This window comes from Cricetulus griseus, chromosome 4 (assembly GCF_003668045.3).
Source record: "Cricetulus griseus strain 17A/GY chromosome 4, alternate assembly CriGri-PICRH-1.0, whole genome shotgun sequence".
NCBI classification, from domain to species: Eukaryota; Metazoa; Chordata; class Mammalia; order Rodentia; family Cricetidae; genus Cricetulus; species Cricetulus griseus.
The window spans coordinates 104,772,730-104,790,372 of record NC_048597.1 but is presented as its reverse complement, the minus strand read 5'-3'; the positions used below and the strand labels follow the sequence as shown (position 1 = coordinate 104,790,372).

General features: G+C 52.7%; 1 protein-coding gene across 19 annotated transcripts in view; it reads left to right on the top strand.

The window, feature by feature from the left end:
• Ncor2 (nuclear receptor corepressor 2) overlaps positions 1-17,643 on the top strand; it is a 160,456-nt gene that overhangs the window by 16,568 nt on the left and 126,245 nt on the right. For 18 of the 19 annotated variants that reach the window (XM_035443333.1, XM_035443334.1, XM_027413884.2 and 15 more), the window contains one exon: positions 10,860-10,904. The exons of the other annotated variant lie outside the window; for it this stretch is intronic. The gene's annotated coding sequence lies outside the window, so the exon portion shown is untranslated. The remainder of the gene's footprint in view (positions 1-10,859; positions 10,905-17,643) is intronic. 19 annotated transcript variants of the gene reach the window in all.

The window sequence follows — 17,643 nt, the reverse complement described above, 5'->3', positions numbered from 1 at the left end:
GATTGTGAATGTAAAATGGAGCAGACAGCTTATCTCCTTTGAGATAAAAGCTGGGTAGGCCATGAGCCACCTGGCCTGTGGAGGAAGCATAGGCTTTTATCCTCCACCCTCTGCTTGCCCTGCTAGGGGCCTGGAGCTTCCCTGTTGGTATTCCTTTCCAGCATCTGGGACTTGCCACTATGACCAAGATTGTGGGGGCAGGCAGCCTTGAGGCCTGTGCCTAGCTGAGGAAGCCCATGTTGTATCTATTTACATATTCAGTTCCATGTGCCCATGTGTTTGAAGAAAATCCTGAGGCCCAGAGAGATTTGTGGAATTGCCCAGTGTGTCCAGCAGCCTTTGACAGAGCCGATTGTGGAAGCTTCTGGACACAGGGAAGGGAAGCATTGTGCTTCAGTCCTAAAGAGCCTGTGCCTTCTGTGCCTGCTAGGCAGGATAGCTTTAATGGCCAGATTATTCAAAGCTTGTGTGGGGAGGGGACTTGGGTGGTGTGGGACTTCCATGGGCAAAGCCACCAGCATCCCTAGCAGTTTCTAAAATGTCTAGGGTGGGGGCATCGACATGGAGACCACCGTTCATGGCTCTCGGGTGACAGGAATGGTGGCCACCACTGTAGGTTGAGCACGTGTAGATGGAGGTTCTTTTTTCATTTCAGTCACTGCCAAGGCCAGGCCCTAAACTGGAGTCCAGCCCTGGGACCTTGGTTTGCAACAGTCCTACCTGAGAGATAGTGAGGGACTCCATGCTGCCTCATTGGTGGCTTCCCCATCTCTTGCCAGACTTTCTCACCTGTGGGTCTTCCTTCCCACAAGCTGTTCCACCTACCCTGAAGCCTTTCTCTAGAGATAGGCATGGTGTCTACTTTGTGCCCGTCAGGTCTCAGCTCATGGCATTTTCAGAAGGCCCCAAGTAGTCCTGGGGGATGGGGAGTTAGAACAGGGTGGGGCCAGTGACTCCCACAGACCCGTCCACCCCGTTGGCTGGCTCCTTCCGCTGACAAGATTCCACACCATTATAGGCATTAGGCTTGGCTTATAATTTTTTTGTTTTTCAAGACAGGGTTTCTCTGTAGCTTGGGAGGCTATTCTGGAACTCTCTGTAGATCAGGCTGGTCTTGAACTCACAGAGATCCGCCTGCCTCTGCCTCCCAAGTACTGGGATTAAAGGCGTGCGCCACCAACTCCTGACAGACTTGGTTTAGAATTTTCAAATTAGTTCTTAGGAAAAGATATATTTGTCCAGCTTACAATTCTCTTACGTTTCTGTGTGCATAGAATTTTTATTTTATTTATTTAAAAACTTCTTATTCATTTTACATACCAACCACAGTTCCTCCCCCGCATCTTCCCACAACCCTGTATATGAATTTTAAGTACACTTTGTTGCACTGTTTATGTGTGGAGTATGCACGTGTGTGTGTGTGTGTGTGTGTGTGTGTGTGTGTGTGTGTGTGTGTAGGTCAGAGGACAACTTCAGCGTCATTGCTCAGGTTCCTTTTGCATTCTGTTTAAACCGTGTATCTCTGGGACCTGGAATGTACCAGGTAGGCCAGGCTGACCGGCCAGGGAATCCCAGGTTCACTTGTTTCAGCCCCCCACATTGTCATCCCTGGGGCTACAAGTACAACACCTGGTTGGAGATCCAAAATCAGGTCCCCACACTTGGGAAGTCAACACTTTACCCACTGAGTCATCTCCCCTGCCCTGCCATTACTTAAAGTGTATTTCTTTTTCTCATTTAAAAATTAATTATGTGGCTGGAAAGATAGATGGAAAGCAGTTGAGCGTTGGCTGCACTTCACTTCCGCAGGAATCAGGTTTGGGTCCGAGCACCCACATGGCAGCTTACAGCGATCTGTAACTCCAGTTCCAGGGAGTTACACCCTCTTCTGACCTCCATGGGCACTGCATGCATGTGGTACATATACATACTTGTAGGCACTCATGCACATGAAATAAATACAAGTAAACCTTTAAAAACAAAACGATGACCTGTCCACACAGTTGAATATTTCTCCACTACAAACTGGAATGAAGCATGATGTCCCGGGAACAAGGCATGGAATGACACGGAAAAGAAGGAGTATGTGAAAGCTCCAGGGGTGTGAGCCCTTGAATCATCCAGAAAGGACAAATCTAGGGAGAATGGGGGAGCAGTGGGGAGGGTCACTTTCAGAGTGGCAGACTGTTCTGGAACTAGGTAATGGTTGTCCAGCATTGGGTATATCAAACATTGTTTTATTCACTTGGTAATGATTCTGTTACATAAATTTTATCTGAATAAATACATGTGAAAACTAATGAAGATTTATTTATTTATTTTTAGTTTTAATTTGGCATTATTACGGGGGCTGGAGAGATGGCTCCATGGTTCAGAGCACTTGTTCTTGCAGAGGACTCAGGTTCGATTCCCAGCACTCACATAGTGGCTTACAACCACTTTAAACTCCAGTTAAAGAGGATCCAACACTGTATGACCTCCACAGATATTAGCACTACATTTATTTATCTATTGTGTGTTTGTGTATTGGTGATGGCAAACACACACAGACAGACCTGCCATGGCACATGTGTGGAGGTCAGAGGAAACTTCTAAAGCCATGTGGGTCCCAGGGTTGAACTCTAATTGTCAGTTTTGGTGGCAAGTGTCTTTACTGCCAAGCTTTCTCCCTGACCCTAATATTTCTTTATTAAGCAGCCTTAGTTTTTCTTTGTCAATCTCCTTGGCTCAGCACTTTGCAGGCTCCCACAAGCGACACTCCTAAGATGAGAGACGGAATGTTGAGCCAGCCAGAAAGTGGTAGTGGAAGAATTTGAATTTGGAACTCGCCCTATGCTAAGATTAGGGGTTGTGCTCCAGGGCATCGATGCTGGTTAGGGACGGGCTGTTGGATGTCCCTGAGTGCTGCCCTGAGTGATGGCAGACTCACTTGCTTGTGTATGTCTGTGATCTGGAGTCCCTGGGACTTGGTCACAGCATACACAGCCTTGTCACCCCAGTGGGGCTGGAAGAGTCATGGGCTCATGTCCCAAAACAGAAACATCTAGCTAGAACAGGCTGTCAGTCAGTACTGCTCACCCCTGGAGTATAGTGCTGGGTCCTCTCTTCCCCTTTTCCCATGTGCCCTTGGCTTCTAAGCACATGCTAAGCTTGGCTCAACAGGTCTTTAGGAATAGTGTCTGAAGATACCCTCCACCCTACCTCCTTGAGCCTCAGTTCCTCCAGTTATATGATGGGCCCAAGAGGGAGGTCGGGACCCACATCTCAGAGTGCAAAGCTGCAAAACTGGTGTGAGGAGGGTGAAGGGGTGATGAGGTGTCACTCCATTTTGCAGGCTGGACACATTGACGTGACTCAGGGTACGTAGCTCAGCCCAGGCTGGCAGCAAGCACAGGGCAGAGTGTGGTGTGGCTAGGCAGAGGGCTGACCTCACTGTTTGCCTCAGTGCAGTGTTCAGGGAGATGGAGGGACTTCCCTCTTGGATCTTCACTGGGCACCGTGGGTGAGGTGGGCAAACATGGCAGGCAGTGTCAGCTCATGCAGGGGACTGTGTGTGAGGAGCAAGGGTCTGCCTCTCCCCGGTGACACCTTCAGTGCCAGCTGCCCTTTTCCATCCTGGGTTGCAGGACTCTTGACTGTCCCCTGAGCTCTGAGTGACAGATCTCTTTAATCCGCCTCTTGACCCAGGCAATTAATTGCATTCTGGCGATCGATCATGGCCCTGATGTCACGTTAGTCCCTGGCCCAGCACGTGTAGCCTCTAGTGGCCTAGCCCTGCTCCTGGGTTGAAACTGAGACCCTCTGCAGCATGCCTGTTTTCCCCAGTCTCTGGGTTGAGCCTCCTAGAGCAAGCTTGGTGGGGATTGGTGGGGATTTACCAGCCCAGCCCTAGGCCGAACCTGGTAACTCCGTAGGAGGCCTGTGAGGCAGCCCTGCTATGCCCTTTCTGCAGATGGGCCCCAAGGGCAGCACCCCCATGCCTGCCTTCCCCTGATCTTTGCCCTACTTGTTCCCCAGGTCAGGGATACATGGAGACAGCTGGGGAGGTGAAGTCCCCTCTGTGGGGCCTTGACCCGCCCCACCCTTCTTGCCTTTCCCCACCCCCATCTGGAAAGCAGGGAGGTGAGCTGGGGGATATAGTTGCTTAGTGATGGGGTGCTTGCCTGACATGCATGAGGGCCTGGGCTCCACTCCTAGTTGCTCAAAAACCAAAATTAATAATAAAATAAGAGTGGGACTTGTTGGGAGTGAAGCTTTGCAAGGGCCCAGGGCCCATGTGGGTGACTGCTGATGGACAGGTGGATAGCAGATGGCGTCTCGGGTTGCCTGGGCCTCTGTGGGCTCCCGGCTGGGTTTGTCCTGGCCTGGCCTATGCTTGGCTGTGAGCCAGACTGCCTCTGACCACAGAGAGGCCCCTTCCATGGGAAAGCGGTCGATGCGGCTTCTTCCCGGCCTCCGCCTCTAATTGCTCCCTCTGGTTCTGCCTTTTGTAGATCCCCCACCCCCAATGAGATGCTAGATGGCTGCTTTGAGAAGCCCATACCTGGGCCATGGGTGTAGGTGGAGGGCTGGTAACTTGGGTAGAGGGCCAGACCCCAAATCCTGAGGATCGAGGAATCTCCCCCCCCCCCACTCTCCCTGACTCTGTGGTCCTGGGGATGGAGGTTTTCTCTATTCATGAGATGGGGTCAAGATAGTTGGCACACCCTTCACAGGGTTGGTATGAAACCCACACGGTGGCTGTGGTTATGGTTCCTGTGGCTCGAGTTCCCCCTTGTCATTAATTATACCCAAACTGAAGAGTCCTGATGTCTTGGGAACCCAGGCAGATGCACCTGGAGGCCATGGGTTCTTGTGACAGTGGGGACTGCTTTTCATTTCTCTCCTGACCTTGTGATCTCCTTCGGTGCAGCATGTGCCCCCTCACTCTGTCACCCAGGCCCCATCATGTGGCGCCCCCCCCATCCCATACCTCCCCCATGCTGCTGATCCTCTTGGCCTTGGTTTTACAGCCCCTGCCCTGCTCGTGGGAGGGCTACAGGGGTGAGGCTGCTGCCATCCACCTCCTGCCGTGGCCGTGGCAGCCAAGCTGCTGGAGCTGAGACCTTGGTGGCCTCTCTGTGATTGCTTCTCTGCAGCTTCAAGGAGAGCCGCCGAGGGCGGGCGTCTCAGCTGTCACTTGAGAAGGAAAATAAAATATCCCTGTGGCTTCTAAATGGAAGGGTGGTGGAGCGGGCTCCTTTGCTTGGCTGTCTCAGCTGCTGGCTCCCACAGTGACACAGGCCCTTTGGGGACAGGGTAGGCTTCCTGTTTACCTGGTGTGGAAAGATGTACCCATCTGGGCTATCGTGGGAGAGTGGGGGATCCCCGAGGTCCCACAGAGCCTTGGGGCTCTGGCTACCCCAGCTTTGGGTAGCTGGGCTGTGTTGTTTCAAGTCCTCAAACTGCATTTTATAGGATTGGCACAGAGGTGGGGTGGGGTGGGCTGGGGTGTGTGCATTACATGCATGTTGAGGGTTGGGCCAGATCTGTGTCTAAGGGACATTGCTTCTCTTGGTGTTCCTGCAACTGGGCCTCTTGGCTATAGAGCTTGGGGTGGGGGTGGGGTGGTCACCTAGAGGAAGATGGGCTTCTGGTGAGAGATGTCTCTTCTCCAGGCACCTGCTGGGGGACTGAATGGAAGGAGGCTGAGGGTCCTGAGTGGGAACTGGGTGTTGAGTGCCTTGCTCCATGCACCAGAGCAGCGCTGGTCTGGTTGGAGTGTGGACTGGTGCAGGGCAAGGTCTGGGCCTTGCTTACGATTGGACTTCAGGGTCCCTGCCCATCCACACTTGTCCTCTTGCCTGGGGCCTGAGGTCATCTGTTCTATGGAGGGGGTATCACTGTTGGCCAGAAAGCCCCTGGGAGGTAATGGGGATTTGTGCCAAGTGCCTCCTGGGATCATTCCCAGTGGACAGTTTCTGTCATCTATCCAGGGACACAGGAACTGGGTGGCATAGGCCTGGCATGGCTGGAGCCTGGAGGAGCAGAGCTGGGCCTTGCTCCTGGGTCCCTGCAGCAGCACTTAGATCTAGACTGTAGAGCTCTTCTCAGGGAGGGAGTTAGATAGTGTCTGGGGAGCGGCACTGCTTCAAGTTCAGAGTCTGCCCTGGGTGTACAGGCTGGCCCTGTCACCCCGTATCTGTAACCCCTGAAGGTTAGAGCAGGTCAGTGCCCCTTGTCCCTTCTTGCAGCCTTGTCTTTCTCAGGCTCCAAGAAGTTCCTGACCCTGGCTTTGCCCTGTCTCCTCCACAGCCACCAAGCTGGTCCTTGACCTTGAGTGCCTCTGCGGCTTCACTTCTGCACCCCCTTCCCCAATCCATTGCAGGTTCATTGAGTGTCCCTGGAGCTGCCTTTCCTGGTGTCCCTGTGGAGTGTGAGGGTGTGGGCAGGTCTGTTCTGTCTGTCCTCTTTCTTGTTTATGGTCACATTTCTACCTGGCTTGGAGTAGAGGGCTCAGCTTCCTATCCTCTCTTGTGGCTTTGTTTCTGAGCTGGACAGGGGACAGTCAGAGGAGGAATTGGTGCCTGTCCTGTTCCTAGGAAGGCAGGGATGGGGTGTGGGCCAGAGTTGGCTATGTAGCTAATGGGCTTTGCTTTGAGACCAGCTCTGCCTGGGGCCTGGGAGAGAGGTGCCTTGGAAAGTTGCCCCTCCCCCAGTTGCCTTGCTGGGAACTGACTTCTAAGCCTCAGGGGGCAGGAGGAGCCCTTGGAACTTCCTCCAGCTGCTGGAGTCAGGAAGGAGGGGCACCCCACACTCAAGTGTGTGCTAAGGAAGGGTTGTTGGGGGGGGCACCTGGTGGGAAGTACTGGGTGAGAGGACTGATCGGTGTGCAGTTATGGATGTGAAAAGACAGCTTGCCAAGTGTGCACAGGGAGAGGTGTGTGCATGTGTGCCTTGTGCTCGTGAGCAGAGTGCTTGGCAAGAGGGGCAGGAGTGGCCAACTGTGGGTGTGGCATTACAGACAGTGGAGGGGATGAGTGAGAGAGAGATGAGTGAGGGAGAGTGCTAGAGACTGGCTGAGTGTGCTGGTGAGCAGCCGGAAACCCAGGGTGTGTTCCCTGCTTCCCTGCCACAGGACAGTGCTCCCTGTGACCTGAGGTGAGGCTACCTGCTAGGAGTATTGCACATGTTTTCTTTCTTTCTTTTTTTTAAATATTTATTTATTTATTATGTATACAGTGTTCTGTCTGCAAGTATGCCTGCCGGACAGAAGAGGGCATCGGATCTTTTTTCTTTTAAAGATTTTATTTATTTATTATGTATACAACATTCTGCTTCCATGTATATCTGCACACCAGAAGAGGGCACCAGATCTCATAATGGATGGTTGTGAGCCACCACGTGGTTGCTGGGAATTGAACTCAGGACCTCTGGAAGAGTAGTCAGTGCTCTTAACCTCTGAGCCATCTCTCCAGCCCTGTTTGTTTGTTTTCTAGACAGAGATTCTCTGTATAGCCCTGGCTGTCCTGGAACTCTGGAGACCAGCCTGGCCTCGAACTCAGAGATTGGCCTGCCTCTGCTTCCCGAGCGCTAGGATTAAAGCTGTGCGCCACCATTGCCTGGCAATGTGCCTGTTATTGTTTGATTTCTGTTGCTGTGATAAATAAAGCATGCTCATCAAAGACAACTTGGAGAAGAAAAGGATTATTTCTACATAAAATTTCCAGGTCACAGTCCTGTCATTGAGGGAAGTCAGAGCAGGAATGTAGGCAGGAACTGCAGTAAAACCCATGAGAAATGCTGCTTACTGTTTCACTTTGGCTCATGCTCAGCTAGCTTTCTTACACTGTCCAGGCTCAGCTGCCTAGGGATGGTGCCACCCACAGTGTGCTGGGCCCACCGATATCAATCATTAGTCAGGGAAGTCTCACAGACATGGCCATAGGCCCATCTGCTAGAAGCAATTCTTCATTTGAGGTTCCTTCGTGTAGGTGACTCTAGGTTGTATCAGGTTAACAATAAAAAGTAGGATAAAGCCTGTGTCTGGGCTGCACACACCCATCCTGGTGCCCCAGAAGCCCTGGGCCCAGGCTCTGATATAGCTGGGGGAATGAGCTCTGGGCTCTAGGCTCCGGGCTCCAGCCTGAGAAGCTGGAACTTGGTCACTGTCAGAAGTAAATGAGGGGCTGGTGATATCGGGCTATCTTTTTGTCCCCGCCCTGAGCTGTCCATAGGCCGTTCTGCATCCTACCGCAGGTGGAGCTGCTCTGGTCCTTTGTCTGCCTTCTGGAGTCCATATGGAATGGCCTCCTTCTGTCCATACTGCCCTCCCCGATCACTCACCCAGTTGTCTGTTGTGTGGCACTCCCTGGCTTACCACCTCACCTCCTGTGTTCCCAGTGCCTCCACTCTGTTCTCCAAAGCAGCAATGGGACCTTGTTCCTCCTCAGTCAAGACCTGGCTGAACCTTGCCTGCTGTTGGGCAGCCATGCCTGCCCTGTCCAGTGCCTTGCATGGAACCCTAGCTCTTGCTTTGTCTCCAAGTGTGGCAGTCACCTCTCTCAGCAGTTCTGCTGGGCTCCCCAAATGGGGAATACCTCCCCTGGAGTGCTGTTCTTCACAACTGGCCTGCACTGATCTTGTACTCACCAAACACTCCAGGCACTGTATTGAAGGGGCCACAGGCAGCAAGGACCTGGAGGGGCCACAGGCCCCATTTCCCAGCTGACCTCCCAGGGTAGGGGCCAGCCTTCCTACTGCTAGGAAGGGAAGGTGCCAGCCTTCAAGACCTGGCGTTGTCCAGGCCATTACAGACAGGCTGCAGGTGGCTGGCTGCTGAAGCTTCCGGGAGCCATGCCCGTCCTCCCCGTTCCAGCTTCCCACAGGGCCTGTCTCTGGAGTTGCTGCAGATGGCAGGACCCGGTGCCAAGCCCCGGGGCATCACAGCAAACAAAGGCTTAAAGAGGACACAGGGCAGAGAAAGAAGCGACTGGATGGTCCCCCATGAGTCGCCTGCAGCTGCCCCTTCAAGCCTGGAGTTTAAGGGGCCTGCCAGGGCAGGCAGTGTGGGAGTGCAGGCCCTGGAGCTGGGCCGCCAGCCGCCTGAGTCCTGGCACTGCCAGCCAGCAGTCACAGGAGCACGCAGTGTGCACATCCTGACTCCTTGTGTACTCACTTCCAGCATGCCTGTGAGGTTGATGTTTCTACTACTGTTAGCATTGCAGAGATGCACATGATGGCCCAGAGATGGAAGCGCCTGGCTCCCAGGTTGCACAGCTGGGAAGCTGGGGCGCTTGCTTCAGAGCCTAAGTGTGCTGCACGTCCCCCTTCTTTATTGGCCTCTTATCTTTGACTGGGCACAGGGATTCCCAAACTCCACTTGAGGCTGAGATGTTGGTGCGTTGGGAGGGGTCTTGGAGGTGATGTTGGGGGCCAGCTTGTTTCTGAGGGAGGACTGAGGTCAGGATGCCAGATATGCCTAGGGTCCCAGCTGTCACTGGCGTTGGACTATGTGGCACACTACCCACTGCACTTTGATCCTGCTCATCCTTTTGCCACACAGTAAAGAATTCATGAGTGTTGGTGGCGCACGCCTTTAATCCCAGCAGTCGGGAGGCAGAGGCAGGCAGATCTCTGTGAGTTCGAGGCCAGCCTGGTCTCCAGAGCAAGTTCCAGGACAGCCACCAAAGCCACAGAGAAACCCTGTCTTGAATCCCCCCCCCCAAAAAAAAATCATGAATGTTGACTGGCTGTTCATGGTTGTAACTTAACTGTAGTGTTTCAGGACGCTGAGGCAGGAGGATCTTGAGCTTTAGGCTAGTCTGTGTTACATAGTGTCTGTTTCGAAAATAAAGAGCACAAGCCTGTGGGTACAGGTCCAAGTTTGATTATACAGGTGTCTTCTATTGTTGCCTACAGGTTGGCCCAGCTTCTGTGGGGATCTTTTTTCTTCTTCTTCTTCTTCTTCTTCTTCTTCTTCTTCTTCTTCTTCTTCTTCTTCTTCTTCTTCTTCTTCCCTCCTCCTCCTCTCCTCCTCCTCCCTCCTCCTCCTCCTCCTCCTCCTCCTCCTCCGGTATCGTACAGGAAATGCCTGATTGGCTGTGTACAGATTCTACATGTTGGCGTTCTCAACGCCTGTAAGTTCCAGCTGCTTCCCATTTTGGTTAAAGACTTGATGTTGTCTCTAATTTCAGCCATCCTGGCAGGCAATCCTGGTGACTCCAGACTTAATCTGCATGCTGAGAGTATTGCCCTATGCCATCGTCCCTTTTGGGCATTTTAGATCCAGGTTCTCTGCTGCCTCTGTCTTTATATGTTGACTTGGTTAAGGATTTTTATTTGTTTTGACCTGGTGGCACTGGGGTTTGAACCCCACAGCCACCCCCTCCCCACAGCCCTCTTTTTACATTTTATTTTAGACAGGATCTCACTAAGTTGCTCAGATAACCCTGAACTGATTCTGTAGCTCACGGGCCTTGAACTCATGACCTTCCTGCCTCAGTGTCCTGTGTATCTGGGGTGACATTCCTGTGTTACCAGGTATAGCTCGGTTAGGTTTGTGAGGGTAGATAGTAGGTAGGCACCTGCCTGTCTTGGGATCCTGGGGAAGTTGCTAGGGCAGGGTTATGGCCATGATGGTCTTGCAAGATGGCCCCTGTCAGGGTGTGAGCTTCTTGGAACCAAACGGTTGTGGTTGTAAGCTCAGTTCTGTCCCCTCATAAAGCAGGGGTCCTGGGAGTGAGGTTTGGGTTGTCTGAACCTTAGTCTTTTTCTCTGTTGTGTGTGTTACGGTGCCTCCCTCAAAGGGCCACTGTGGGGAGTCCCTGTCCATGGGAAGCTGTGATGTTTAGTAACAAGACCCCTGTTTTCTCCCACAGCTCTCCTGAGTCTTTGAGGACGCAGCCTCCTGGTGGAAGTTTCTGGTAGGTTTATCTTTTTGTTTTCACTTGCTGCCTAGGGTGTGTGGGGGCACATACTACTTAGTGTTTCTGGTGGAAGCTGGTCTGGAGTGTTGCGGAGCCAGAGCCTGTCTAGCACATGGGAGAGGCACGAATGGTTCTTGGGTTGATATCTGGGTTGTCCAGGCAGGGCAGGAAGCAGCTGGGACTGTGAACCCCCTACCCTTTCCATTGGCCCCTATTGGGAGAGTTTGTTCTTTATCCATTGATTGATTATTTTGCTATTTCTTTTCTTCTATGGAACTGGGGATGGAACCCAGGCCTCACCCATGCTAGGCAAGAGCCTAGCTAACCCATGCTAACCATAGAGCCATGCCCACAGCTCTCTTCTCACGTTTTATTTTGAGACGGGGTTTCACTAAGTTGCCCTAGTTCGCCTTGAACTCACTTCACAGCCCAGGCAGGCTTTGAGCTTGAGATCCCCCTGCCTCTGAGATGACAGGCCTGTTTTCTTGAACTGTTACTTCTTCATGAAGCACGTACTGTATGTAGGTTGTGAAGTGGTTGATGGAGATAGCTGACAAGCTGGACGGGGGTCCTGTCCTCAGCGCATGGCAAGCCTGATGTGAGGTGCCGTTGGGTGAAGAGTTAGCTCAGACAAGAAGAGTGCGTGTGTGGGAGGAGGTACAGTTTCATATTGAGTCTCAAGACTCTAGCATTTGAGGCTGGAGAGATGGCTCAGTGGTTGAGAGAGCTAGATGTTCTTCCAGAGGATCTGGCCAAGTTTGTATCCCAGACCCCTGTGGTAGCGTACACCATCTCTAACTCCAGTTCCAGGGCATCTGACTCCCTCTTCTGGCCTCCACACACACCAGTCACACATGCGGTGCACAGACATACTTGCAGGCAAACACCCATATGTGTAAAATAAAGAAGATGGTGCTTGATTGAGGCCTGAGAAGGGGGGAAGGAAGTGTCTGGAGAAGGGCGTCTAGGCAGATGTTTCATACGACCTGGTACAGTCTGTGTGGGGCTGCCTGGTTGGCAGGTCTGCCTCACTTGTGGAGTGTCTGGCTGGGATGCCTCTCATTGTCTTGAGACTTTGAAGCACCCCAGTAGTCAGGGGGGGGGGGAAGGGAGCACACCCCCTCCCCCGTGGTTCTCTTCCTTCAGGCTGGCGTTGAATTTGCTATGCACCCTTGAACTTCTGATTCTTGATTCCACTGCCTATGCACTGCAGTTAGATGTGTGTGCCACCACACCTGGTTTGTGTGGTCCCAAGGTTCAAACACTGCATGGCAGGCAAAGCACTCTGCCAACTGAGCCCCTTCTGCAGCCAGAGGCTGTGGTTTCATCTGAGGCAGAAAGGGGTGGGCATACGTCTGTGGGGGTGGGGCTGTCCATCAGGTCTTTGAGAGTGGAAGGAGCATCCTGGTTGCTCCACACTCCCCCCCTCCCTGCTCTCCATCCATCCGCATCTCGCCTAATGGGGAGCCACCTCAGCCTGACTTATCTGCCTGTCATGCCAGTGGCCCACCCGAGGACGATAAAAGGGCTTTTTGTCTGCAAGCACTTAGCTTCCTCCACTGGGGCGATCCATCATGCTTGTGGGAGGAGGGAAGCAGACGGAGGGGAGGGCGGGGAGCCAGGGACCCAGGCGACTCCTCCATCAAGACAAGGCTGTCTGGGAGCTGCAGGAACAGGCTAGGAATGTCCTGAGCCTCATCCCCAGGGGGCCATGAGGCCTTTTGGAGTCCCCTGTGCCTTGGGGTGATGTGGTGAGGGAGGGGACAGGAGTCTGGATGATAAACTGGCCACTTGCACACACTCTCAGGTTCCTGCTGAATACTTGGTGGGGTGACCTTATTTAATTCTCAGAGCACTTGGTAAGTGCCATGTCACTGTCCCCACCTCACAGTAAGGCTGGGAGGTGAAGTCCTGACACTGGCTCTACATTGCTGAGGACCTTGGGGGGGGGTGTCTGTGGTGGCCCGGCCCTGTTCTGACCTGCAGTGGGAAGTGGGGGCGCTAGGGTTTTCTAGAACAAGCCACCAGAATTATAGGTTCCAGTAGGAGACGGAGTTTACCTGAGCCTCAGCTGAGAGGTATACTGGGGTAGCTGGTATTGGGAAGGTTTCGAGGGGCTAGGACACTCAGGAGTACAGTTAAGGCAGGCAGACAAATACCCAGGACTGAGTGGATAGATTTTGGGGGTGCAGTCAGTGGGCTCACACTCTGGGTTGTGTACCCGATCTAGACAGTGGGGCTGGTTGTGGCTATTATGGGCCAAGGAGCACAGGACTCCCCCTCCCTTCCCTAGGGGTCAGTACCCTCCATCTCTGGCTCCTTCCCAGCTCAGGGTACTGAACCCTAGCCAGGCTCCTGCCTTTCTTCCCTGCCCTCCCCTTTTTTCCCCCTTCCCCCAGGGCCACCCTCAAATGACAGCAATTAATGGTGCCTGTGATGGTGGAGTCTGACAGCTGAGCCGCCTGCCTGCAGCTGCCCTGCTAATCGGGCCCGGGGGACCCCCCCTCCTGCTTGTTCTATGCATGCCCTCCCCTTTGCTCACTGGGTGGAAGGGGCCAGTCCCATAGGCCTGTGGTAGGCCTATGGGAGGCAGCAGGATTGCCCCAACCCTGCAGCATCTCCCTCTGTGTGCCCTATCTGTGGCTGTCCTTCTCTGTCATCAGGGAGTCTCTTGCCTGACTGACCTTGCTGTGCTCTAGTCAGTGACTGTGGCAGTGGGCACCCCAGCTCTCCTCACATGTCCTATTCCAGCACTGATGCTGGCCTGAAGTGATCCTAGGGTGACGGGGGAGCCTTTCTCACAGGCCTCTATGCTTCCTGTCTCATGAGAGGAGAGGGTTCCCATGGAACCAGACCCTTGTCCTGCCCTGCACAGCCACCATCAGTCAGATCCCTAGCCTGATCCTGGGGGATTTGGAGGCTGTTGCCGAGCCAAGCCCTGACTGTTGCCTTTGCCAGGGTTAAAAGAATTCCAGCATGCCCTGCCCACACTGGGTTTTGCCTTGCCATCATTTTGCAGCAGCAATGATAAGGCCCCTGCTGTATACCAGGGCCTGAAGCCAGTGTTTTCACCTTGCTTCATTTTAGGGCTTAAAAACAATTTTGATTGTGTGTGTGTGTGTGTGTGTGTGTGTGTGTCTGTCTGTCTGTCTGTCTGTCTGTCTGTCTGTCTGTCTGTCTACATGCATGCACATTGTCTTTCAAGAGAAGGTTGGAGGACATTTTGTGAGAGTCAGTTCTTTCTTCCCATCATGTGGGTCCCAGGATCAAGCTTAGGTTGCGGGCTTGGTGGCAAGTTCCCTTCCTCTCGGAGCCATTCTGTTAGCTCCATTTTCTGGTTTTTTTTGTTTTTTGTTTTTTGTTTGTTTGTTTTTTTTTTTTTTTTTTTAAACCTTGTTTTTGTAGATGGAGAAACTTAGGGGCAGAAACCAAGTGATTTGATAGGAAATCACTTAGCAAGAGAGGCACAAACGTGACTATTCCTATTCAGTGATTTCTTTTGTGTGAGAACAACCCTAACTCTGACAAGGAAGCAAGGAATGGCCCCTGGGCCCTGGGCCAGCATCACCGATTGTAAAGTGAACCTCTGCAGGTGTCACTGGCTTGCTGGAGGTGTGGCCATCTTAAGGGACACAAGGTTTTTGCCGTCATTGTCACGTGCAGGCATGTTTGTGTGTGTTCACGCACGTGTGTGCAAATATGCATGTTTGCACAGAGTGTGCACACTGTTGTGCCTAGCTTTTTTTTTCCCACATGGCGGTTTTGAGTTCTCTGTTTTTCATGCCCCTGGCTCATCTTTTCATCTTGCCAAGGATGGTTCTATTGTGTGATGTTCTGCAGCGTGCCCATCGGGTCTTCCCTAGCAGTGGCTCTGAGGAAGCTCCCTGGACCATTCTTGCTTGAGTCTCTGGGAACGTTTCTGTTTCTCCTGGACACACTTCTGGGAGTGGTTGCTAGGTGCGTGGTAAGTGTGGAGAAGCTGTTGGCTGAAGCGCTGTCTCACTTTGCATTCCCACCGCAGCAGGGTGTGGGGATTGCAGTTGCCCTGCTTCCTCGCCCGCACTTGATATTGTCGGTCTGCTCCATTGGCTGCCGGAGTGAGTTCTGTCGCATTTTCCATTACATGTCAACATTGGCTGTGTTTTGATTCTGTGTCTGGCCACCTGGTGGATGGTAGAAAGCTTGGATGGGTGAGACAATCACACACCTGCCAGTACTGGCTCTGTCTTTTCTTTGTAGTCCCAGGAGATTACTTATTTTTTCTTGTCTTACTGTGTGGGCCAGGACCGCAGTTGGGTAGAGGCGGGTTACCAAGCAGTAGATGATCTGAACATTCCCAGTTAGAAAAGGAGGAAACTGAGGCACATGTGTTTCTCCACAGGAGGGCAATTGGCACTCAGGACTGCAGCTTGCGCACTTTCTCCTGTGTCAGGAAGTTGCAGCCCCACAGTTACATGGATGCATTTGCTAGTCTAGAGGGTCGTGCCAAGAACTGATGGCCAGGCGGGGCCAGAACTCAGCCTTCGGTCCAGGGTTTCCTGTGCTCCAGAGCCAAGGGTGTGGAGGAGAGCCCGGGCCTCCGGGTTAAGCCCTGTCCTTTGGCACCCTGTACTGTGAAGTGAATGTCAGGCTGTGGTCTGCCAAGGGTCTGCTCTAATCTAGCCTGCCGTCTTAAGCAAAATCACACACACGATTCTGGGGAGCTGTTGTGGGCGAGTCAGGGGCCTTACGCTCAGAAGCCCAGGAATAGGGATGGTGGTAGGGGAGGGGATCCTGTTCTTTGCAACCCCCCTTCCTTGCCCGAGGGGGTGTCAGCTAAGACGACTTTTAGGGGAAGAAGGCCCGTAAATCAAATAAGCAATCCCGTAAATAAATAAGTAATGAAGTTAGTGGGGTGCCTAATTACATCAGTCGTAATTACGGATGGATGCCTGCCCGATAATTGTACTTGTTTTTAATCTTCGGCTCCGACATGTGTCTCCTCCATCTAACAGTGGTCGTTGGCCCCAGCTGGCCGCAAATCAGAGGTGCTGTTTTGGGGCCTTTGCGGGCCGGGTGGGTGGGTGGGGCTCCCACAGGGTTGTGTGCCAGGTCAGCCTTGCCTTTATCCCCGCAGTAGGGTTTGTAAGCTGACTCCAGCTCTGAAGTTGCTGTGAGCGGTGACAATGACAGGGATGATAATAGCAGCAGGGTTTATAATAGCACCCACAGTGCACTTGATGATAGTTTATTTAACCCAAACCCTCTTGAGTACTATCATCATCCCCTCTTTATGCATGAGGAGACCCAAGCACAGAGAGGTTTAATATCTCACCTGAAGTCACACAGCTCTCAGACCTGGGTCCTTCCTGTCTTGGCCTCCAGGTTGTTGTGTGTGGGGCATCTTGGGTACTTCCCCTGCTCTAGGCGCTGTGTTGAGCAGGAGTGGGAGCAATCTTGTCATCCTGCACGATGGCCTTGAATCTACAGTGAAGTTATTCTGAGCTGTAGATGATCTTACATCGCACTAAGGACAAAGCCTAGCCCTGTGCCTCTTCCCTCTGATAGTCATCATTGGGCCCATTCCACAAAGATGGAGTCTGGGGGAGGAAGGCCAGTCCAGGCTCCTACAGCTGGTAGGCGGTAGGGCTAGGGCTCTAGGATTCCATCACCGTCAACTCCCTACAGTAGGAGCAGAGCTGGTGGGGGTGGGTATGGGGTGGTGGCGGGGTTTAGGGTAGCACAGAGGCCACTCACCCTGTAGGTTTGAGCTGCCTTCCGCATGTGGAGCTGAAATCTGATTTCATCACTTGGTTTTCCCTGACTTTAGGAACTCATTTGCATTTGAGCATGTGGAATGTTGTAGGATTGGAGCATTAGATGAGTAGGCACTGTAGCAGATTCCCATGTAAGTGCCATTGATGCTGATGAGGGCCAGAAGGTGAGGTTCTTCCCTGTGAAGAGAGGCCTGAACCCAGTGGTTAGGAGCATTAGTTAGGGATTCTGAGGTCAGGTGCAGGTGCAGGTGCACTGAGATTGCGATGGACCCCAGAGGGAACTAACTGATGGGCGCTCAGAGTAGAAAGCCTGGAAGAGGACTTGTTCAGGCACAGCTGGATCCAGGAGTACAGACACTGCCTTGGGGGAGCTGCCACTGTCCCAGCCCTGTTTACTTCTGTGGTGCTTGTTCCTGTCACTAGCTGGCTCCTGACACCCCAGGGGAAGGAGAGGCACCCAGAACCTGTGAGGCTGCCCCTCTTTTGCCTGTTTTCTTCCTTCCCAGTGAGTTCTTTAACACCTTTCTTCCCCTGCAGGGAGAGGTGACTAACGGGTGGTGGTGGTGGTGGTGGTATGATTAGGGGTGTCCCAGACTCAGGAAGGGAAGGAAGGGAGTGAGCCCAGACGGGGGTTGGGGCTGAGCACCGTGTCAGACATTTTGAGCAAAGAAAGCTAGACAGTGGAGTTGAGAAGGTCAGAGCCATCCTGTTGGAATAACTAGATGTCACTTTTTTAAAAATGGTCTGTGACTCCTATCTTAGAGTATACCCTCCCCTTCCCTCCCCCCAAAAATCTGGATAAATGTCTCATGGAATATTCCAGAAAGTTCCAAGTCTGGGGAAGTCATATCTGACACTTCTGCAGATGCTGTTTTGAGAGAGCCAGGGGTCAGGGCTGTGACACTTCTTCCCGGAAAGGTCCTTCAGGTGCAGCGGGGCCTGGAAAGTACCAAGTAACTAGACTTGATGTTTTGTTCCAG